We start from the raw sequence: 25,413 nt of genomic DNA, 5'->3' as shown, positions 1-25,413 counted from the left end.
ATTTTTTTTCTTATTTTTTGTCTTTTAATTTGTGTAGAAAAATAAAATTGGATTCTATATAACAGAGATATCTCAGTCTTCACAAAGACAAATCTTTGAAAATAATGAAAGGCCTAGCATCAGAACTAAATATCTCATGTCTACCCATGGACAACCAATGATTTCACATAAACATTTCACATTACATAGAAACTTCATCAGTAATTTGTACTTTTAACACCAAAAGAAATGTGTCAGTTTGGATATAAGTACACCAGTTATTTCTAAGTAGTATAAAGAATGGCTCAATTTTATAAATATAATATATTCTGTTTCAATAATTCTCTAATCTATATAAAATATTCAAACTAGGTAATGCAAATTGACAAAGGTCAGTGAACTAGTGAAGTTCGTAAACCTCTGAAATTATGTTGAAATTATAGGGAATTCGTTGATCTGAGATGTAGAAATTTTTCTAATTTTTATATAATTAATTTTAAATAATTCTAAATTTCATATAATTAATAATTATATAATTTTATATATTTTAATATTTTATAATTAAGCATTTCCTACTTTCTATGTAACCACCCTTTGAGAGGATTGGAAATAGATACTGAACACTTAATTAAGCCAGATCATTAATTAAATGCTGCACTGCCTCATTACTGGCTCACATTGGTATCAGAACACCATAACAGGGGTGCCTGGGTGGCTCAGTAGTTAAGCGTCTGCCTTTGGCTCAGGGCGTGATCCCAGCATTCTGGAATCGAGCCCCACATCAGGCTTCTCCGCTAGGAGTCTGCTTCTTCCTCTCCCACTCCCCCTGCTTGTGTTCCCTCTCTCGCTGGCTGTCTCTCTCTGTCAAATAAATAAATAAAATCTTAAAAAAAAAAAAGCCACAACAAACAAATCCTATTAGGTGCCCCCCCCATCAATTTTATAATTACCCTTGGATTTGGTTTACGAGGTCCACACCTCTCAAGACCCTGGTATATCAGCTTAAAGCTTATAGTATGACATGGAAATTTTTCTCAAGTTTAAGAACAGCAGAAATCACTTAAAATATTTCATTTTAATGTATGTTCTAAATGTTCCCTATGATATTTTACCACATTCTTTCTAATAAAAACTCACTAATATTCACATTAAAATCACTGGAGAGAACACCTTAAACACCTTCTCTGTCCCTCTTCCTGTGCTGTGATTCCCACTGTTCATTGGGAAGCCTGAACCACATCTACTCCTGTCACACAAGGTAAGGTCTGAGTTAAGTGTAGAGTCAAGATGCTCATATTATGAGACACTATGGTAGTAGCTTTTCTTGAATGTCTCTTTACTCTTCTGAGGCTCTAACCCTGATTAGGGTAAGGTTTGTATAGGGTGGGTACTTGACTTCTCTGGAAAAAAACAAAACAAAACAAAACAAAATACAACTTGAAGATCAGGTCTGATGGACAGCATGTCGAGTTCTAAGTAAGAGAGTTCTCTTCAGGAAGACAAAAAGGACTGAGGAAGTCACAGGTTCTTGACCCATGACAGACAGAGGAGGAAGAGCCTGGAAAGAGAGGTGTAAAAGCAAAGCTATCTAACTTGTGTGATTTTATAATCTATTCCTGGGAATGTTCACAGTATGTTTATTTATAAACAAATTTTGATATACTCTTCCAATGAACTACTACTCAGCAATCAAAGGGATAATAAACTGCTGAATGATGAAACAATGTGGATAAGTCTTAAAACTATTAGGTTGAGAGATGAAAGAGAAAACAATATACTATGATTGAATTTAAATAAAGATCAAGAATAGGCAAAACTGATCTATGGCTTTATATACCTCTATAATGGTAGAACAGTGATTGCTCTGGGTCACAGGATGAAACTTGACTAGAAATGGTCATTGGGGAACTTTCTGGAAAAACAGAAATGTCTCTATCTTGACAATGGTATAGGTGACAAGAATGTATATATTTGAACTACATTTCAGAGCTATGCATTTCACTATACATGTATTATATCTATCTATCTATCTATCTATCTATCTATCTATCTATCTATCTATCTATCATCTATCTATCTATCTATCTATCTATCATCTATATTTTTTTTAGAGTGAGAGAACAGAGGGAGAGGGAGGGAAAGAATATTAAGCAGACCCCACACCCAGCACAGAGCCCAATAGGGGGCTCCATCTCAGGACCTTGAGATCATGACCTGAACTGAAATCAAGAACTGGACTCTGAACCGATTGAGCCACCCAGGCACCCCACAATGCATTATATTTTAATTAAAAAAAAAAAGTTCTACAGCCAAATACAAGAAAGAAGGAAGGCAGGGAACGAATGAGGGAGGGATGGTGCAAGCTTGGGTTCTTAGGTTAATATAGTACAATCCATACTCCCAGGTCTGCTACTTACTGCATGACCTTGGTCATATTACTAAAACTATCTAATTTTTTATTTTGTTACCTAAATAAAGGAGTTTTTCATGGTATTGTAAGATTGTTATGAATATTAAATAACATGACAATGTATGCAGTCTTTAGCACTGGGCGGCCTCACAGTTAATAATTGCCAGATGGCAGTGATAATGGTGATGGATAGTAAGTACAGTGTAGGAATTATCTGGGGAATATGGCTAAATTGCAACATCTAAAGAGAAAAACTTGAGAAATTACAAACATCTTATCAAGGTAGAGGTGAGACAGTGCGTACTACTAAGAAAGTTCTACCCTCTCTCATTAGGAGTCCTTGTGAGAGTAACATTGTCTTTAAATGCTGCTTGGCAATCCCTGACACACCACCATGATGCCCAGAAAAGACAGGTGACCTAGAAGTCCAACTACTCCCTTAAGATCATCCAACTTTTGGATGATTATCCAAAATGCTTCATTGTGGGAACAGACAATGTGGGTTCCAAGCAGGTGCGGCAGAGCTACATGTCCCTCTGCAGGAAGGTGTGGTACTGGTGGCAAGAACACCATGATGCACAAGGCCATCCAAGGGCACTGGAGAACACCATAACCCCGAAGAAATGGTTGCCTCATATTCAGGGGAATGTGCATTTTTTGTTCACCCAGGAGGACCTCACTGAGATCAGGGACATGCTGCTGGACAATAAGGTATCAGCTGCCACCCGTGCTGGTGCTATGGCCCCATGTGAGGTCACTATGCCAGCCCAGAACACTGGTTTGGGCCTGAGAAGACCCCCTTCTCTCAGGCTGCAGGCATCACAACTAAAATGTCCAGGGGCAACACTGAAATCCTGAGTGATGTGCAGCTGATTAAGATGGGAAACAAAGTGGAAGCCAGAGAAGCCACGCCGAACGTGCTGATTATTCCCCCCTTCTCCATCCAGCAGGTGCTTGACAACAGCCGCATCTACAACCCCGAAGTGCTTTATATCACAGAGGAAACCGCATTCTAGCTTCCTGAATGGTGTCCCCAGTGTTGTTAGTGTTATGTCTGCAGACTGATTATCCGACTGTTGCACCAGTAGACCCTTCTGTCAGCAATGGATACATGTGGGTCCTGGCTGTGTCACTGGAGACTGATAACGCCTTCCCACTTGCTGAGAAGGTCGAGGCCTTCTTGGCTGATCCATCTGCATTTGTGGCTGCTGCTCCTGTGCTGCCACCACCACTGTCACTCCTGCAGCTGCTGCTGCAGTCCCAGCCAAGTGTGAAGCAAAGGAAGAGTCAGAGAAGTCAGATGAGGATATGGGATTTGGTCTCTGACTAATCACCAAAAAGTAACTAACAAAACTAACTTGATTTGTAAAAAGGAAATAATGGCTTACTTCTCGAAAAAAAAAAAAGTTCTAAGAAGGAAGAACTCCACTAAAAGAATGTCAATATGTATTAGTCACTGAAATAGCTACTTCTCCACTACTGCTGCAGAGCCAAATTGCCTCAAAAGGGGAAAGAGTAAGTCAGAAAAAAAGTGAGAGATCCTTTGTGGCTATTAGAATTCTAACTAGAGAGTAGAGTGAGATGTGGGCTGTTGGACCCCAAAGAAGCACGATCTGCCACAAATGACAATAGTTTTATAACATACATCTTTTTTTACAAACTGAGGGCTTCAGAGGGGAGGGGGGTGGGGGACTGGGATAGGCTGGTGATGGGTAGTAAGGAGGGCACGAATTGCATGGTGCACTGGGTGTTATACACAACTAATGAATCATCGAACTTTACATCAGAAACCAGGGATGTACTGTACGGTGACTAACATAATATAATAAAAAATCACTAAAAAAGATTTTTATTTATTTATTTGAGAGAGGGAGAGAGTGAGTGTGGGGGCAGGGAGGAGCAGAGGGAGAGGGACAAGCAGCCTGCGCTGAGCTTAGAGCCTGATGCAGGGCTCAATCCCATGACCCCGAGATCATGTCCTAAGCCGAAATCAAGTCGGACACTTAACTGACTGGGCCACCCAGGTGCCCCTCACCACACATAAATCTTACAGGTGGTCAGAATAACGTGGATCTGAAAGAGAAAATTCAGGAGTGGAGGTATGTGAAGAAGTGGCCAGTGCCAGACCAGGAAAGATAAGAGCCAGCAAGTTCTCTGCCCCCTTGTTGATGAGTGAATCAACTTAGGATATTCAAGGAAATCATCATCATCATCACCACTGATGAGAGAACAAAAGGCACCTGAAAGCAAAACAAGAGCTGACACCCCACAGACCCCCTCCCCTTGAGATGGAGTACATATGCCATTGCTCCAGCACTTTGTGACCGTCTAAGAACAAAGGCAGGGAGAAACAAGCGCTCAACTAATAAAGATTACAGTTATGCAGGATATGAAACTCCACTACCGTTTGTAAGTGTCCTAATGATTTACAAGAAAAACACCATCTTAATAATAGCCAGACTTCCAGGAATCTATAGACTCAATTTCTTGGAGCCTCAATATGACTTTCACCTTCACAGGATAGAAAACCCTATATAATCAGTCACTCCTTACAATCACAGCGCAAGCTCTTTCTGCCTGCGGGTCCTGTCGCTGTGCTGTAATGAAAGCACCACTTAGCACTCCAAAATGTCTCAAGAATTCTCTCCTGACCATGGCGCTCCACAACCCAGCATCATCAATATCATCCATGTATTGATCACTTACTGTAAGCTCAGACATTGTACATAGCTTATCTAGTTTGACCCCCTTCAAACTACCTTGTTGAGATCTAGGTATAAAATCCTTCAATGTACATATTATTTAAACTGAAAGAGTCTGCGCATGGCTTTCTTTAGAGCTTCTTCTCTTCTGCACGGAACTGACTCCTGCTTTCTGAGAGAAGGACGGACAGAATTGTGGAAATTTGCAGTACAATTTCTACCTGAGGATTCAAATCTCACAAAGACAATTTTTGAAAAGTGTAATAAACTCCTTTTCTTGAGTTAACTACAACATGTTGCCTGTTTTCACTCAGATTCACCTTTGTCCTATTTTTATTTTGGTACCTTATAGAACACATTACAACAAATTTCATAGGGGACAAAAGAATAAAATTTAGACTTTTTAATTGGGTTCAGTAGGGAATCTAGAGACAGAAAGAGATTATTTCTTAGTGTTTCAACTTTAGTTCCTCTAAAATAAGAATAATTTTATTAGACTCAAGTTATTTCTTCAGATGCCTCTATCCACTTATTGTAATATCTCTAACCCCAAACTCATTTGACTGAATGTTAGAAAAGTAAATGTACTTTGAGGTGAATAACTTAAAAGTTGTCAGAAAACTTTTGAAACTGATTTTAATAATAATCATGTTATCCTTCATGCATACTTTTTAAGTTATAACTTTATTTTGTTGTTCATCTTCTCTTTTAGAAAACAGATTTTTAAACTCAAAGCACCAACCATTTTCAGATGAAAATTATAGTTATGTAGCTGTTTGAATGTTTTCAAAATCCTCTTTCCAAAGGCTGCCTTTCATTTAGAGCTCATTGATGTTTCCCCCAATTGTTTAGAGATATGTCAACTACTTTATAAGCACTTATTAAAAGAAGTCACTGATTAGCAAAGAATGATTTTTCAAACACATGTCTACACACACACACACACACACACACACACAGCATCAAGGGAGTAGAGAAAGTGAAGTTACAGCTCTAAAATGTCTTCTCTTTCTCTAAGATTACAACTTAAAGGCATACACATCACTGTAATTGGACCAAAATGTGAGAGTCTATTACACTATCTTAATATCTATTTTTTAACTTTGTAAGTTAAATCTAGCTCTTAAAACTTAGAAAGCATTTTATATTTATCCAAAATGAAAAAAAAAATAACGTATCTTCTAACATGAAATTTAAACACTTATGTGAAAACACTGAGTTGGGTATTTGGAATTTTTTTTTGGAATTGATTGAATGTATGATTTTACTGATCCAGATTATCCTTATAATAGGTAGTTTTCATTTCTATTTATCAAACCAGGTATATTTTACCTGCCTGATACTTTTTTTTTTCAAAGAAGCCTATACTATGTACATTGAAAAATTTTATATTTTGTTCGTTTATTTGTTTCACACTTCAATTTTCCTACTTCTTTAACCACTGTTCCATAGGGACGTCTTTCTCCTCTGACAAAAACATCATTCTCAAAGTTCTGACCTATATCCGATATTTCTCTCTCTCTCAAATTTCATTCAATTGCCATTCATTTGAAGAGCTTGACCATTTCACCATGTGCTGGCTTCCTCATCTGTCCCTCCAGCTTTATGTCTGACTGAGCTTCTATTTGCCAAAACCCTGTTGAATATTTCTATCAAAATGTCTCTCCGGAAACTCAAGCTTCACCTGTCCCAAATTAGTGCTATTTTTTGTAACAAATATTTTCCCCTAATATCCCCCTGCATCGAATTCATTCTGTATATAACCAACAAAATCCTGTTCTTAAATAAAACCCTAAGTCACTTAAGTGCTCAAAAAGCATTTAATGACTCTCTATTTTTCAGTCAGTAAAATCTCAATTTGTAATTCAAGTTCAGAGAGACAATTAACATGACCCCCAACTCTCCAGTTTCAGCCGTGTTTGTACTTCTTTTTCTGACCATGTGTTCAAGCTAACCTCTGTCTAGCATGCCCCTTTTGTCTGTAATCTTACAACACCCTCATCAAAGGCCATTAACCACCTGAGATATTCGTTGGACACTTTTGTCCCCTAAAAATAATTTAGGAAATAAGAAGATCGTAAATATAAAGTAAAACAAACCTATTTAAAATCTCTTAACATATTTTGGAACTGGTTTCTACAAGGAATAATACTGCAATGTATTCTTAAATTATCTGAAAAGCAAAATCATAACAAACATTATGTAATGGAAACTAACACTAGCTAAAACATATGAGACAAATACATAAATATAGAAGATAGAGTTACTTTAAAAATAAAATATAACTTTTCAGTTATCCTATAAAAAATAAATATCAAGATTAGAAATTGTAAACGTAAAGGACATGGATTTATTTAAAAACCAATATCACGTGCCCGCGCGCGCGCACACACACACACGCACACACACACACACAAGTTGGATGTTCATAGGTTAGAAGTCCTCTTATTTAAATACTCGTGCAGAAAACCAAACATTGCTTCAATGAACAATGAGTCAGTTGATTCATAGACATGACAAACCAAAATTATGTACTCCAAATGTATATTTTTGTTACAACTGAATGATTCTAGATAACTTCCAAAGAAGCATAACACATCAACAGTGACATACTGAAACATCAGAGTCTTCTGGATTGTCAGTGGAAGTAATGGATAACCAATTACATTAAGTAGCAAAATATCAATCAATATAATATTTTGCATTCTAAAAATAAAAAATAAGCAATGCTTTATGTTCATTTCATTATTGACTCAATCTTTTTTTGGAATTACAATAATGCCAGAGACTTTTATTTTCTATTACTAGAATAATAAATGGAGTTGCACTATATCTACAGTGGTGAGAGGGAAATTATTCCCTTAGCTGACCAAACAGTTATGGATTTTTTCTAAAATAAAGACATTTGTAAGACAGCAAAAACCTAATTTCCACTCGAACTATCATTTATTCTTTTCCCAATTTGTTCTTAGTATTTCTCTGAAACACTATAATGAAAATGATGATGCATAGAGACTATTATAGTTTTTTGGTTTTTTTTTTTTTAGTTTGCTATATTTTTAATTTGGCTTCAGGTTTGTGAAAAAAAGAATAATAAAATCATAAAGTCACTATAAATTATATCACAAAATCATTTTCCCAAATGAAAATATGAGGGTATTTTTACATCAGAAAAAATCTAAAATGCATAAATCTCATAATTATATGGCTGTATATCTCATTGCTGTGGTAAAGCAGTATCCTTTTTTGGGAGTTATTTCACTTTCTAAAAATGTGGCCAAAATGAAAATTGTAAATTCTATTTCTGTGAAAATTATCATTGGAATTTTGGTAGGAAATACACTGAATCTGTATACTGTTTTGGGTAATATGGAATTTTAACAATATTAATTCTTCCTATCTATGAGCATGAAATATCTTTCCATTTATTTGTGTCTTCTTCAATTTCTTTCATCAATGTCTTATAGTTTTCAGTGTATAGGTCTTTCACCTCCTTCGTTAAATTTACTCCTAGGTATTTTATTCTTTTGGATTTAATTGCAAAGGAGATTCTTCTTAATTTCTCTGAAAGTTCATTGCTGCTATATAAAAATGCAACAGATTTTTTTATATTGATTTTGTACCCTATAACTTTACTGAATTCATTTACTAGTTCTAGCAATTTTTTGGTGGAGTCTTTAAGATATTCTATATAGAAAAACACATCATCTGCAAGTGGTGACAGTTTTACTTCTTACCAATATGAATATCTTTTATTTCTTTTCTCTGCCTAACCCCCCTGGCTGGGACTTTCAAAACTATGGTGAATAAAAGTGGTGAGAATGGGTATCCTTGTCTTGTTCCCAATCTTAAGGGAAAAGCCTTCAGGTTTTTGCTCTGGAGTATGATGTTAGCTGTGGCTTTGTCATATGGTCTTTATTATGTTGAAGTATGGTCCATCTAACCCCACTTTGTTGAGAGTTTTTATTATAAGTGGATGTTAAATTTTGTCAAATGCTTTTTTCTGCATCTATTGAGATGATCATGTTTTTTAATTTTTATTTTGTTAACGTGTATATAACACTGACTTATGGATGTTGAAACATCTTTGCATTCCTTAAATAAATCCTACTTGATCACGTTGTATGATGCTTTTAATGTATTGTTAAATTTTTTCTGCTGATATTTTGTTGAGGATTTTGCATCTATGTCCATCAATGATTTTAGCCGCAGTTGTGTGTTTGCATGTTTGTGTGTGTTTGTATGTATGTGTGTGTGTGTTGTCCTTGTCTAATTTTAGTATCAAGGTAATGCTGGCCATTAAAATGACTTTGGAAGTGTTCCGTCCTCTTCAACTTTTTGGAAAAGTTTGAGGAGTATAGGTATTCAATCAACTTTGAATGTTTAGCAGAATTCACCACTGAAGCCAGCTGATTCTGTTGTTCTGTTTGTTGGGAATTTTTTAATTACTGACTTAATCATTTTACTAATAATTAGTCTATTCAGATTTTTTATTTTTTCATGATTCAGTCTTGGAAGATTATATATTCTTAGGAATTTATTCACTTCTTCTAGGTTGTCCAATTTGTTGTCATATATTTGTTTATAGTAGTCCATTATGACCTTTTGTATTTTTTGTTATCAGTTATAACTTCTCTTCAATTTCTAATTTTTATTTATTTGAGCTTCTTCTCTTTTACTCTTAGTGAGTTTAGTTGCAAGTTTGTTATTTTCATTAATCTTTTCAAAGAACCAACTCTTAGTATCATTGATCTCTTCTACTGTCTTTATGCTCTATTTCATTTATTTTCACCCTGATCTTTATCATTTCCTTCCTTCTACTAATAATTTAACTTATGTCTGGAATCTAAAAAAATAAAACAAATGAATAAACAAAACAAAACTCATAGATGCAGAGAACAGATTTGTGGTTGCCACAGGTCAGGAGGTTTGGGGGGTTGGGCAGGATGGGTGAAGCAGATCAGAAGGGACAAACTTCCAGTTACAAAATAAATAAATCCTGGGGATATGTATTATGGGGACCTTTTGTCAATAATACTGTATTGCAAATTTTAAAGTGCTAACAAACTAAATCTTAAAATTCCTCATCACATGAACAAAAATTATGACTTTATATGGTGAACAGACGGTGAATAGACTTAATGTAGTAATCATTTCACAATGTATACAAATGTCAAATCATTATGTTGTACGCCTGAAACCAATATAATGTATCTCAATTATACTTCAATAAGAAAGGAGATTGTAGCCATTCAATTATAAGTCTGGAAATAGCACACCTATTTTCACATTAATTATAGGTACAATTTGGTTATATTATAGTAGTAATACATTGCTTGATATAGAACATAAAAGAGAACCAATTTAGAGATTTTTAGCCTTAGCAAATTTATCAATTAATAACAATTAGGAAATATAGACTCTGATAATTACATCAAAATCTATAATATTCATTAAATCACGTTTGAGACAAACAGCACATACAAAGCATTACAATAATCTATCCTAGCTTAGGGTGTTTTCTTATGTAAAGATTCTAGATCAAATAGATTGACACATATCTTATGTTTGCTGGTGTTTATCTTAATATAATATAAAGCTAAGCTATAAATCGTCATAGGACAATCAATGTCAACAACTAATCTACTAATATTGCTATCCTAAGAACAACATAATCACATAAATTCAAAGAGATGAATAATGATTAGCATGATAGATGCCTTATAAATCATAGTAATGCCACATAAATTATATTTGTTAATATGATCATGACAGCCAACTTTTCTAATATTTATATTGCTTATTTAAAAACTGCAGGAAAGATTCAATGTCCCCAAACTAAGACTTCTAAAAGAATTTGATAAGCAGGTTTTCCATATCTTCAAAGATTTATGTCATAAACACAAAATAGCAAAAATCTAGGAATCTTATCTGATTTTAAGTGAAAATACTCACCTTAAGTGTAATTTAAAATTTTACCTTTAAAACAAATGTATTAAGTGTATCATTCAATCTTTCATGGAAAATCATACTGGTAAACTACAAAATTAAAAAAAAGTACTATAAAATTATTCAGACCAGAAATAATGATAGCTTCTGTAGTGGCATACAGAATGACCACAAATTCTTCCCTTCGGTGTATGTCCTTTGTAAACCGACTTTACTGTTTTACCATCAGGAGATAGAGTCAATTTCTCCACTGAATTTGGGATCAATCTTGTGACTTTGTCCTGGACAAACTGACCATAAGCAGAGTCTTGAGATGCACTTCAACATGGGGGCTGTCTTCTTTTGCTACTAGAATCGTTATGTTATCGTGTGATCAAGCAGTATGTAATGTCATCTCAGTCATCATAGCCAACTGACAAATACCTGTGAGGACATTCTAGATTTTCCATCACCAAGCCAGTTAGTACAAACTAGAAAAACTGCCTGACTATGCAAAACTTTGAGAGGAATAATAAGTGCTTATGGTTTTAAGGTATTAAGTTTTGTGTTAAAGCTTTTTTTTTATTTTTAGTAAGAGCTGAATCAGTCTTCATATTAAACTATTGAGCAATTAAACTATTTTTCATAACTATCATAAAAAATAGTCTACAAAACATGAATAAAGCAAACAAGTTAAATGTGACATTATAATATTACATAAAATTCTTAATTAACCAAAATTAATAGTTTATATACATCCCTATTACGACCATATACCTCTCCACTAATTTCATGAATTTTGAAATAATATATGAGGTTAGATGTTTGAATGACTACTCAGCTAATTAAACATTATTCCAAATGTAGTGTAAAGTACGGAAATATTAGAATTACTTTCTCTGCAAAGCCTTTTGCTATATTGGATGATTTTCCAAGTTCTCTCTGGTAAACTCTGTTATCTGGTATGGTCAAGAGTATTTTGACTCTATTTCCCTCCTTTAAATTTTCATGATCGGAAGAAGAAGCCAACATGGTGAAACTGTAGTATGCTGAGTGAAATGCAACATGAAATGCTGACTGCAAATCATAGACAGATGAAGAGGGTGAGAATAAACATGGTGTTAACCTCAGCACTGATTTTAAAAAGATCAAAAAGCAATAAATGCAGGCATCTGTATAAATTATGTTAAATTTCTCCTTTCCTACTTCAGGATAAAATAAGAATAATAGAAATATAATTCACTTCACAAATACTTCCTAACAAGAAATGCAATGGCAGATAGTTACTAATTACACCTAAAATTTATTGAAGGCCATTATTTGCAATAATTTACATTTCAAGAAACAAGAAAAAGATAGTAAATGAACTTAAATATTTTATCAGGGAAAAATACTGCTACAATAACTTTTACTTAACTAATAACTACTGCATAGGTAGGCAATGATGCAGTGACTATAGGGCATACAAGAGCTATGGCATTTAATTAACCATTCCTCTTATTGTTTGCTTCCTTATTTCCCAGACATTTAAATTTCTAAATTAATACTTCTGTGACCTGGTTAAAGACTAGAACCATGTAATTCAGCCTTAGAGTGGTGTCAGGGTCAAAGGAACAGTTCAAAGCACAAAGTAAATTTTAACAGTTCAAAACCTTACTTTGCGTATCTCAAAATCTATGAAAAGACTCTTAATATGTAATTATTTTTCTACTCCATCCATGTTTATAGAATCTGGCAATGCCTCCAGCACTTTCCAGCTTTTTTCTCCCTCTCTCCTCTCTTTTTCTCCTATCTTGAGTTATATAGGTTGACCTAGCCTTTTTTTTTTTTTAAAGCAAGAAAGACTCTTTTCTCTAGGTTTTTAACTAAAGAGAAAAGAGAGAAAAATTGCAATATCCTCTGGGATCCTGAGTGATAATGTGAAAACTAGGGCCTTGAAATGAGTTCAAATTTTTGGCCTGTGACATAATGATCGTTACAATAATTTTAAAAAGCTGAAGTAGGGCGCCTGGGTGGTGCAGCCTTTAAGCGTCTGCCTTCGGCTCAGGGCGTGATCCCAGCGTTCTGGGATTGAGCCCCACATCAGGCTTCTCCACTAGGAGCCTGCTTCTTCCTCTCCCACTCCCCCTGCTTGTGTTCCCTCTCTCGCTGGCTGTCTCTATCTCTGTCGAATAAATAAATAAAATCTTAAAAAAAAATAAAAATAAAAAAATAAAAAGCAGAAGTATATAAATTAAATTTGTATTCTGTTCTCATGTTTCATTTCATTAACTCATATAAATTCTACTAACAAATTGGTGGACATTTTCCCAACATATTTCTCTTCTTTTTATAAAAAATACACAAACAGGGGCGCCTGGGTGGCGCAGTCGTTGAGCGTCTGCCTTCGGCTCAGGGCGTGATCCCAGCGTTCTGGGATCGAGCCCCACATCAGGTTTCTCTGCTGGGAGCCTGCTTCTCCCTCTCCCACTCCCCCTGCTTGTGTTCCCTCTCTCGCTGGATGTCTCTCTCTGTCAAATTAATAAATAAAATTAAAAAAAAAAATACACAAACATATATACACAAAGAAGAATTTTTTGGTTGTTGTTCTTGAAAGGGAGAGAAAGCAAAATAAGACAGGCAGAAATGCAAGCATGACTCAGCAATATGATAAAATGCTTTTATATTATAGGATGTCCAATACCTATATATAAACAATTTTAAATGAAATTTTAGACATCCTGTAATATAAAAACATTTTATTATATTGCATATCAAAATGTAAATATTCAATCTCCTCAAAACTTTTGTGAGGTCTTTACAGAATAAAAAAAAAAAAATCACGTGTGAATATATCTGTTCATTTTAGAGGATTAAGAAAATAGGGAAATCCAGGAAATGACAAAAATTCATATTTGGGCAAATGTCATAATAGAAGTTAAGAACTTTCATATGATACAGGGGGAAAAATAAACCAAAACATTCAATAAATGTTGGAGAAAATTGGAGCCAGAGGACCTAAGTTCCTTGGAAATCCACAGAAATCTTAGACATAACTGGATCATCCATAGGCTATAGAACAAGACTCGAAACTATATATAAAAAATCTTAAAGATTCAACCGGAAAAACTGTTGGAACTAACCAAATACAAAGTTGGAGGATATAACTTTAAGTTTTTAAAAAGCAGGATGACTAAGGGCAACATATGGATTCATTGTAATAATAATGTTACATTCAGCATTAATAAAATTAATAAAACCAAAATACATCGAATTAACTTGATCTTTTCTTAATCTCTGGAAATTTCAGGATCTTGATATGTCTTAGAAAGTTTGTGATAAAGATTACTTATTTTGTCACACATGTGTTATTTAAAGCAGGTTCTGATTTATAGGAGGCTGCTTTTACTTCAAAAGAGATTTCAATTGCTATGGAGATAGAAAATTAACAAGTAGAGATTATACCTTAAATCTTTCAATTATTTTATTAATGCAAATCAAGAGAAAATCAGAGAAGGGGAAAGTACCTGAAAAAGCAAAATTGTGACTATAATAAAGTAGGAGCTTTTACAGTGATGAGGAAGCATATTATGATAAAATGTGGACAGAAAGGTAGTTCCAGTATTTGTAATTGGACTTTATTTTGATAGCTCTCCTGAGTGTACAATGAAAAAAGTGTAGGATGATACTAAAAATATTGGTCAAAACCAGTGTTTTTCCAGGTATAATGAAGGAGCACCAGAGGTCCAACAGATTCTTCTCATGGATGGGCCAGATCTCCATTTCCATTTGCTTTATATTGCTTCTATTTTCTGCAAGATTTCATTTGAAAGAACAATCTCATATCTAAAAATCATTTATAAACCATCAATTGAGTAAATACAAATATTTTAATCTGTAATAATTAAGAGTGAGGGATTTTAGTATTAAGATACTGAGTATTTCTGTTTAAAAATATATCTGTGGCTCACTGTAATGCCTTCTAAAAAAGTTTTTAACATTCTATGTCTCAGAAATATTAAAAAGAATGATTATCTATCACATTAAAATACAGTAACCCCAAATAATGGTTAATGAAGAACTTTTTTGGTTAATGAAAAATGTTTATTACTTTTAAAGAAATGCATTTCATAAACTTGAAATATAGTATACTAAGCAAAAGTAAGATAATATCATAGTTTAGAGTACCAGTGCCTTAGGGATAAATTCCAAATTCCCTAGCATTCAAACCCCACATGTGTAAAGCCCTAAACTGCTTTCCAAATCAATGTTACCCTGCTCCTTTGTATCTTTGTTCTTCAAATGTTTTTTTGCTCACTCAACTCCCTAAAATATTTTTTAAAACCATATCCCCTCAAATATTTTTAAGCTGATATTTGAAATACTTTTGGCATCTAAAATTACAAGGGATAAACTATCTGACACTACCTATTGTATATGTATTTTAAATGTATTTTGTGGAATGTTCCAATTTTATGGAGCTCTACATTGAGCTTATCCAAATGATAGAACACATCTGCCACCTAACCTAAACCTTCAGTAAAACCAGTCTTTCTTTCTATCAAAAAAAGTTTGAATGTTTCATTTCAAATAAATATCTTAATATCATCCCAAGATAACTAATTTATTTTTGATTTATAATTCTAAAAGAGAGAGAGATTTCTGCCATGAGTTTATGGTCTGGAGAAATGTATATGCCGCCCTATCAACAGTCTTACCCAGCCACTGATACTTTCCAATCTCTACTGCTTTTACAATTTTTTAACAACTTATCAATCTAGCTATCAACTTTTTAGTTTTACTTCCTGGGCAGTGTATCCTCAAACTCTTTTTTGTTGCTGTTTAACCAACCACTTCTCCCCTACTCTAAACTTCTTATATCCTGAACAATATTTTTAAAAATGTAAAAAAAAAAAAAAAAAAAAAAAAGGCCAATGGCAGTCTTTTACTTCTGAAGAGTGGTAGTGGTAGAGAAGCAGGAAAAAGAAAAGTAGCAGCTACAGGGTCCTTCTCAGGCAGATCAAAATTAAGAAAGAGTACATTTGAAACTTGAGAGTCTAGAAAGGATAACTCTATGCCTTTTTACCCTCTGGAAAATCTTGGGACACATTTAGGGTATATCTGTCTGGATTTGATACGATTCCTCATATCAAACCAAACTGTTCTATTTACTGTTTCCTAAATAATGTCTTTTTATAAATTATTCTCTTGCTCATAAAAATTCTGTAATTTCAAATTCAAACCCCAATCATTGCTTAAAGCCAGCTGAAATTCTCTCCTATGGATGTATACCAGCCTGATCCATAGATACTAATCTAGTGTGGAAGACCACACTCAAAGTGAAGATACTGTCACTGAGATTATTCCCAAACTCAGTTCCCAGGCCTGACCTCTAGGACAAAGAACTAGAGAAAAAAAATTAATGTGCAAACTAATACAAACAACTTCATTGAGCAACAACATACATAGTCATAAGAAACATAAGGCAGATCATTTTGTGGCTCAAGTACAGACAAGATCATAATAAATCCATAAAGCTCTGAAAATTCAAAATTAGATCTGTTCTCTTAAATTTTTTTAGAGAATGCAAGCGAAAACTACTTTGCCTCTTTATAAGTATAAAGTTACTTTGGCTACTATTTCTTATGCTATATATGGCAATTCTAGGATCTGATTCACCAAGTGTTTATATTGGTGAAAAACTTGTGAAACCAACACAGAATATTAGGGGTAGTAGGGTTGCCTATTCCATTTTCTAATATGATGGAGAAACATCTTTTGGTGTGGTTTTAATTTATGTTTTTTGAATATACTAACCATTTATTCACTCAGTAAAATAAACATTCACTAAGATGTGTATGTATTTTTCTGCACGCATACATACTGATAAAAAGTTTAAAAATTTCACTGGGCTTTTAATATACCAGACACAGTTGTAGGAAGTGGTCAAAACACAGGATTGTTGCTTTCACGGTATTTACACCTTTTGTATTTTTTCTTTTGAAATTCAAATAAAATGTTCTGTATTCCCCAACATAGAATCCATTACATCTGTGACACTTGAAAGAAAAGAGAAAATACCTTGCCAAATTGAACATACTATTTGAATAGCTAATACATAGGGCAGTGTATTTCAAATCACACACATTAAAAGGCCATTAAATCAATTTGGTGGGTTGCAACAAATACACACACACACACACACATATATATGGTATATTAATTATTTAATTCAACTGAAATTAAAATAGGATGGCCTTGCTAGAATATATTAGATTAGAAAAAAAAATCAGAGTGTATCCCATGCTACAACGTAGAATTTTTTTCTCACTGTGGTTCATATTCAAATACGTTTGAAAAACTCTGAGCTAATTTATGTGTTGCTAATATTTTCTCTCTGGTCTACTCCCAGAACTTTGGACATTTTCAGTAAATCCCTCTCCTCATCATTACTAAGATGATCCTATATACCAATAGTGTGCCCACACACTTCTGTAGATATGTAAATTTGGGTAGTGAAGAAATCTGCTAGTTGGAGTACAATTTCTTTTAGCTCCATTATAAGAAAGACAATTATCCTATGGTTTCACTCATTTATGGAGCATAAGGAATAGCAGGGAGATTGGTAGGAGAAAGAAGGGAAGAATGAAGGGGGGGTAAACAGAAGGGGGAATGAACCACGAGAGACTATGAACTCTGCGAAACAGACTGAGGGCTTCAGAGGGGAGGGGGACGGGAGATTGGGTTAGGCCGGTGATGGGTTATTAAGGAGGGCACGTATTGCATGGAGCACTGGGTGTTATACGCGAACAACGAATCATGGAACATTACATCAAAAACTAAGGATGTACTGTATGGTGACTAACATAACATAATAAAAGAATTTAAAAAAAGAAATGACACTGATGCCTCATTAAAATCCCACTCTCTAGAGAGTGGCATTCAATATAACAAAGGCCTATTTTTTATCTCATGCAAGAAAAATTCTGAAAGGGCCTAAGTACCTATTTTTTTTTAAGATTTTATTTATTTATTTGACAGAGAGAGACAGCCAGCGAGAGAGGGAACACAAGCAGGGGAATGGGAGAGGGAGAAGCAGGCTCCCAGCAGAGGAGCCTGATGTGGGGCTCGATCCCAGAATGCCAGGATCACACCCTGAGCTGAAGGCAGACGCTTAACAACTGAGCCACCCAGGTGCCCCTTAAGTACTTAATAACAAACTCCACAGCCAAGATTTTAGAAAACATACTTTATAGAAAGTATGGAATGTTTCACAGATGAATAATAATAGAATTCTGGAGAAATCCCCGTCACCTTCTTTCTGACAAGACTTGGCTTATTCCACTCATACGTGCAGAGATTTCCAAGTAGTTAAGGGCATGGATTATAAGTCTGACAAACCTGGATTTGATCCTGTCCCATAAGTTTTTGTGATTATCAGATAAGTTCTTTGAGCTACGTGCTTTTTCTCATCTGTAAAATGAATGAAATAATGTCTAATTCATGTGGGTTGCTATGAGAATTAGATAAGCATACATACCAGACCCTTCACATAGCAGTTAGCATATGGAAAGTACTTAACAATTGGTAGCAGGAGCCTTTGGAGATGAGTGAGCAGGTATTTGAAGCTTAATTATTTGTGCTCCTTCAGGCAGGTAATTCCTAACGCTGAATTATATTGTTAGATTATTGTAAGGCATTAAAAGATGTGTAATGTTTACTAGCATCTCAATTTTACTCTAAGGTTACTATATTCCTGTTCCAGGTTCTCTGCAACAGATTGTCAAAAAAAAAAAAAAATTCTGATACTGTACATAAAAGCTACCTGAGCTAATGTGTGCTTCTCCTTTGTTCTGGGTTTGCTGTGTCATTATCTCACGTATTTTCTTGAAAAGTAGTACGTGAAGGCTGTGTGTGTGTGTGTGTGTGTGTGTGTGTGTGTGTGTGTCTTGGTAGAGAAGAGAACCATGTAACTTGTTTACATATTTGTTTATAAAGGTAGCTGATTAAGTAAGAGCTGATGAGAAAATCCTGATTACTCCGCAAGGCTTCAGTGGAGCCTGGGAGACCACACTAGTGAGAGGACAATCACCGCTCTAGAAAAAAAGGGGTGCCTGGGTGGCTCGTCGGTTAAGCGTCTGCCTTCAGCTCAGGTCATGATCCCAGGATTCTGGGATCAAGTCCCACTTTGGGCTCTCTGCTCAGCCAGAGGCCTGCTTCTCTCTTTCTCTCTCTGCCTGTTGCTCCCCCTGCTTGTGCCCTCTGTCAAATAAATAAATAAAATCTTTAAAAAAAAAAATACACAGTATTTTTTGGAGTCTCCCTGTAGTTGTTTTGTTGTTTTTGTTGTTTCTAAGTTCAAGGAATATTTCCCCTTGGCAAGAAATTTCACCTATGTTTACATATTCAGCAACTTAAAACTGTCTCCCAATTTAATGAATATTTCCTACTATGGTATTATTATTTTTTCTCCTGTTCCTAAACAAGGTCCCCTATCCACTGTGTTCAAACTGTCCCCATACCTTATTCAGTGGGTCCAGCCCAGCACTCCACAGATAAATAGAAATATGGGTTTCCTGGAGAATATGTAAAAAAGGATTAATTTGGAGAGTCTGATGAATTGTTAAAAGCAGTGAATCAAGACAGGAAGACTGAGATTCTAGTCACAGTATTAAGATTTATGTTGCATGATTTAAGGCAGCTGGACTGCCATATGCAAATGAAGAAAATATCTCCTCATGGATAGCAGTATGGATTAAATAAGGTAATATTTATAAAAATGGTTTGTAAAGTGCAAAGTTTAATGTTCAGGATTGTTTAATTAAAAGTTGCTACCTCATGAACAAAAAAAGATTGTCCCAGTAATAAAAGGATGCTTTGATGTCTGAATATCTTTCCATGAAATTCAGTCAATACATTAAAAAATAAAAGTCATATTAATAGATATATTAAAATATGATAAAAACTATTTTATTTCTGGGGCACCTGGGTGGGGCAGTCAGTTAAGCATCCAACTCTTGGTTTCAGTTCAGGTCATGATCTCAGGGTCCTGAGATTGAGCCCTGCACTGGGCTCCGCACTCAGTGAGAGTCTGCTTCAGATTCTCTCTCCTTCTCCCTCTGCCCCTGCTCGTGCTTTCTCTCTCTCTAAAATAAATAGTTTAAAAATAAACAACTATTTCCGACTAAGGTATAATCGAGCTAATAATGAAAGGATAAATTTTCAGTCTTTGTTACTTGGTCTATCAGAAACAGTTCTTCACTCTATCAAATTGGAAACCCTTTCTTCTTTCAGCTTCCAAGATACCACATTCTTTTGGTTTTCCTCCTACTTCAATCTCCTTTAGTTCTTAGTCTGTGTTTGGTTCTTACACTTCTTTCCAAACTGTTCGATTTTGGATGCCCAAGCATTCATTCAATAAACTTCCTTAAGTTTTCTATTTACACTCTGTTACTCGATAATCTTGTCTTAATCTCATGTATTGAAATCAGATAGATAGACAGATACATAGGCAGATAGATAGAGACAGACAATATCTCTAATTTATGTCTCTAGTTTACACCTCCAACATGAAATCCAGACTCATGGATCCACCTGTCTAACCTGAAATCCATGCTCTCTTAATAGGCAAATTAACAGTTCAAAAATGTGCTCACAATATTCCCCCATTCCCTACTTTCCTTCAACTGGTTAATAGCAACTACTCAGAACAAAAAATTTTGATATAATATTAGATTATCTCTTATTATTACATCTTATTTATAGTATGTCAGCAAGTCCTTAAACTCTACTTTCAAAATATATTGTCTTTCATAATAATACATATCACCTAGCAAGGATGAATGGGCTAAAATATGCAAAGCATGTAATGTAATGTTTGACTTTCATTAAAACTAATTATTTCTTTTAGTAGGGTTGGACAATACTACTATTTTAATAATAAAAACATTAGGGTCTACTAGGAACTTTATTTTACATATGATAAAAGTAAAGCAAACAGAAGTTAAATAAGGTAATTAGTCACAAGTGCTAACTGACAGAGCCAGGATTTGAAACCAGGAATTTGACTCTAGAGCTCTACTGTAAGCTGAATGTTAGCTGTTATTATTAAAAATCATTATTGGCCACGAAATGATTTTAAATATAATAGAAATAATAACATTTCAAGAAAACGGCCACAATATTACACACTAAAAAGAACAGCTTTTTTATATAATCACAAAGGCAAATGAGAAAAGTGAATGGAAAAGCCATTCCTATATGCGATAAGAACCATAATGCGATTGACAACAAATCTGTCATGCTTATATGACAAAGATATGAAGAAATGCTCCTAAGCAATGCAAAGCAAGTTCTAAAACAACAACAACAAAAAAATCAAAAGAGAAGCCATGTTCCTAAATAGGATAACTCAAAACTATAAAGATGTCAATTTCCCACAAATTAAATTAACCATAATTAAGTTCTCAACAGGAATTTTTATGAAACTTGACAGCTGATTATTAAGTTCATTTGGAAGAGAAAATGCACAATAGGCAAAAACTTTTGAAAAAGAATAATAAAAAAGAACTTGCTCTCACAGTTATAAAAAAACATTTCCTAAAGTTTGGTTTTAGTCTAAGTATGTCAACAGAACAGAACAGAACAGAGACCAGAAACAAATCCATGTACATTTAAGAATGCAGTATATGAGAAAATCATATTTCAAATCAGTGATAGGACAAATGGACTATTCAAATTATAGTATTAGGGACTACTGGCCATGAAAGAAAGAAAGAAAGAAAGAAAGAAAGAAAGAAAGAAAGAAAGAAAGAAAGAGGAAAGGAAAGGAAAGGAAGGGAAAGGAAAGGAAAGGAAATGGGGGGAGGAGGAAGGATTTTACCTAATACTATACATCCAGATAGAAAAATTTTCAAAAACTTCTCTCCTTCACTACTTAAAAAAATTAAGCCACGATTCTTTCTTTTAAAAAATATTTTATTTACTCATTTGAGAGAGACAGAGCCAGAGAAAGACCATGAGTGGGGGGGAGGGGCAAACGGAGAGGGAGAAGTAGACTCCCCACTGAGCATGGAGCCTGATGTGGGGGCTCCATCCCAGAATTCCGAGATCATGACCTGAACTGAAGACAGATGCTTAACTGACTGAGCCACCCAGGCACCCCACAAAATTTTCTTTTAAAATTTTTTCTTGGAACAGCCAACAATTTGTTGATTTAAGCTTATGGTATAAAACTTGAAAAGTGGAAGCCAAGAAAAAAAGAGATTATTTCATAGTACCTTATAATATGTATCCCTACCCTACTTTCATCCATATCACCAGAAGAAAAGAAGGAGTATTAATATATTTCAGAGAAGTCTGACCTAAATAAACTTACGTGGATAGAGGAAAAGAGGGTGGTAAAATAGGTGGTACTAAAAAAGTCTACCAAAAATATATATACCACTGGAAGAATTCTTCAGAGGCAGAAAGGGCCTCTAAGACCCACAGAATAAACAGTCCACATCTGGTTGGCATGCCATTTAACAGTACCTCAGGCAGGGAAAGCAGCCCCCATCTACCCTCCCCTTGCCAACAACCATCTTGCTGGTGAAACAAAGTAACTAGACAATAATTCCCCTACCTCAAATTGTGACTCACTGGGGAACATTCAAACTAGGTCAGGCAAGTGTTTTAGAATGATGAATTTTTAATTTTAATAAAACCATAGATAATAAAATAACCTAATAAAAATAATAAAATAAACTAATATGATTTATAAGGAGACTATGGGTGTATGGAAAATTCCAATTATCAGAATAACACTCTTATACATAAAATAAAAGAAGTAGAGCAAGGGCAAAATTCATATGAAGAAAAATAAAGACATGGAAGAAAGACTGCAGATAATGACAGTTACTTGCATTCAGAGGAACAATAAAGAGTTTAAAAATAATTAGAGAAATTATGATAGCTGTGGACGACAAAGATGATCCAACACAAGAATTACTGCTTTCTCTGAAGTGAAGCCCTGAACAAATGAAAGTGAAAGATATTGAGTGATATAACAGACAACATTTCCCAAAAATGAAATGGCAAAATTGTATCAGGCATCGAGGCAGAAAGTTCATGTCATCAGCAGAAGAAACATACCAGGCTGCCCATAGACCTTTTATGGCAATATTCAGTGGTGGAATTTAAAAGAACAATTAGTTAACGGAGAAGAAGGGATGAACCATTAATAATATTCCCAGAAAAGAATAAAAACAACAGTGAGACACCTTCAGCATGAACTATTTCAAGGATTAACAAACAAAACTAATTAACAGTGAAATACAAGTAAGGAGGAAATGATTGGAATAATGAACCCAGTCATGAAGAAGCCATAATAAAAGGAGCTGATGGTTAGTACTGCAGCCATCTATCTGTAGAATTAAGACCAAAGCACCAACACAATTAAAGTTGCAGAACGGAATGTAAATATTATGAACTCTGACAAAGTTAAGGTAATATAATTATCAAAAAAACTGAAAATGAAGAGGGGTAAGGACAAATTGGAGAGGAGCTAATCACCTCAGATTGCACTGCAGGGAGTTAATGAACACTGTCTGAAATTAAAACATGGAGCTAATGCATCCAACTTCTTAATGATATTCATAGTCTTTTATTCTTAACCATAAAGACAAGTTTTTTTAAAAACATTCTTGTGATAAAGATAATATTTAAGCTCAGCAATGCTATCCCATTTATTTCAGATTTTTCATTTATTAAAGAAAGCATGTATAACATATTAATTAAAAATAGCATGTACATGTCTCCCTCCATACTTACCCTTTTATTTGTGCAGATGTGTAATTATCTAATTGGGATGATGTTTATCAGATGTTAATAGTTTCTTTCTGAATGTAAAAAATTTGGGGGGTGATTTGTGTTTTTAACTTGAGTAAAGACATTATAGTAAAATAATACACACTTAGTTAAACACTTAAATGTAAAATGATAATGATAACAATGATAATAAAATGATTACACAAGCTTGCAGATATCTCTTCGTATGCATTGGTTTGCGTGGAGGAGATTTGCCAAGGTACTAAAAGATACAGGGTCAAGAGATGGGTATGTTGTGTAAGCACGGAAGAAGTTTGCTATGTTTGTCTGGCCCCATGGCTTTATATCTGAACTCTATAAAGAATAATTGAACACAGAAGGCCAAAAACTAGTTGTGACCAAGAACTGAGCAACCCAGCTCAAGTGAAATGACTACACATTCCGGGGAGATCATGGTCTTACTCCCAGCTCTGCTAACACAGGCGTCCCAAGAGCATTGCTGTGGAGTTACAGGAACTGGAATTATCTGGTAGCAGTTCCCCTGCATACTTATTAGTCCATCATGAAGGATGCTGGGAGAGGGGTCAATGGTGAGGTATCACCTTAATTAAGAACACTTGAACAGAAAAAAATTAACAAGAGAGCTGCTCAGTTAATATCAGATGAGGCTGGGTAACACAAAAAGTTCTAGAGAACTGCACAATGCAAATTTTTCGGGCAAGAAGCAGTGAAATGTAGGTAATTTAACCATCTTAGTTCTCTGGACTCATGCAACCTTGGGGGGAAAAAAGCCTGGTGATTACATGTCCTAATTTCCTGACAGTTCAAATATTTTGACCTCATGTTACATCATATGCATTGCAGATTGATTCAAAATCTTATTATCATTGCTATCATTTATGTAAAGTAGCCCCAAATCCCACATCCTTCGTACTTTTCCTATCTGAAGAAAACTATATATTTAACTTCACTGATGTTCAGTAAATACTTACTCCCTGAAAATAATATTGCTAATTCTGAAAGATACACTTAATTCTTCAGATATTTCAAACATAGAATATAATGTTTTCCTGTATACTGACAATAATGGACCACTTTAAAAAGGTTGATTTTTTAAAGCATGGAGAAGAGAGTAAACTGTGATGAATAATAATAAACTTCAAATATCTATAGATTTCTCTTGGTGGGAACAGGGGACCAGTTAGCTTAGAGTAGAAACAGCCCATGGTTTACTAGATTAGGAGACTAGATGTGTGTGTCTGTGGGCAACTGCATGTTTTTATGAATAGAGATGGGTCTGTCTAGTCGTATGGGATTAAATTCCTACATAACCAGGAAGTTACTTTAAATAAGAAAATTCCTTTTTTCAGAGTGGAATACTAACTAAATATAAAGAAAGCTACCCACTGGCATTAACTCTGGAAAACACACACAGACACGCACACACACACACACACACACACATACACAAATCAAAATTGCAGGAAAAAAATTCACAAAAATTAAATCTGTTGTACACAGTAGTAGTATTTTTCTTATCTTAATTGAATCTTTGTAAGTATCTTTTGATTTGAGTAGATTTCCTTAACTTAGACCTACAGGAACTTT

General features: G+C 34.6%; 1 protein-coding gene and 1 pseudogene across 1 annotated transcript in view; one reads left to right on the top strand and one right to left on the bottom strand.

Moving 5' to 3' along the window:
- Positions 1-25,413, bottom strand: part of SGCZ (sarcoglycan zeta) — a 1,051,274-nt gene that overhangs the window by 161,079 nt on the left and 864,782 nt on the right. The window lies entirely within an intron of this gene.
- LOC113262170 (60S acidic ribosomal protein P0-like) lies at positions 2,787-3,715 on the top strand (annotated as a pseudogene).

The sequence above is a fragment of the Ursus arctos genome, unplaced genomic scaffold (assembly GCF_023065955.2).
Source record: "Ursus arctos isolate Adak ecotype North America unplaced genomic scaffold, UrsArc2.0 scaffold_27, whole genome shotgun sequence".
Classification (NCBI taxonomy): Eukaryota; Metazoa; Chordata; class Mammalia; order Carnivora; family Ursidae; genus Ursus; species Ursus arctos.
The sequence above is the reverse complement of the archived record's forward strand: the minus strand, read 5'-3'. Positions and strand labels throughout refer to the sequence as shown.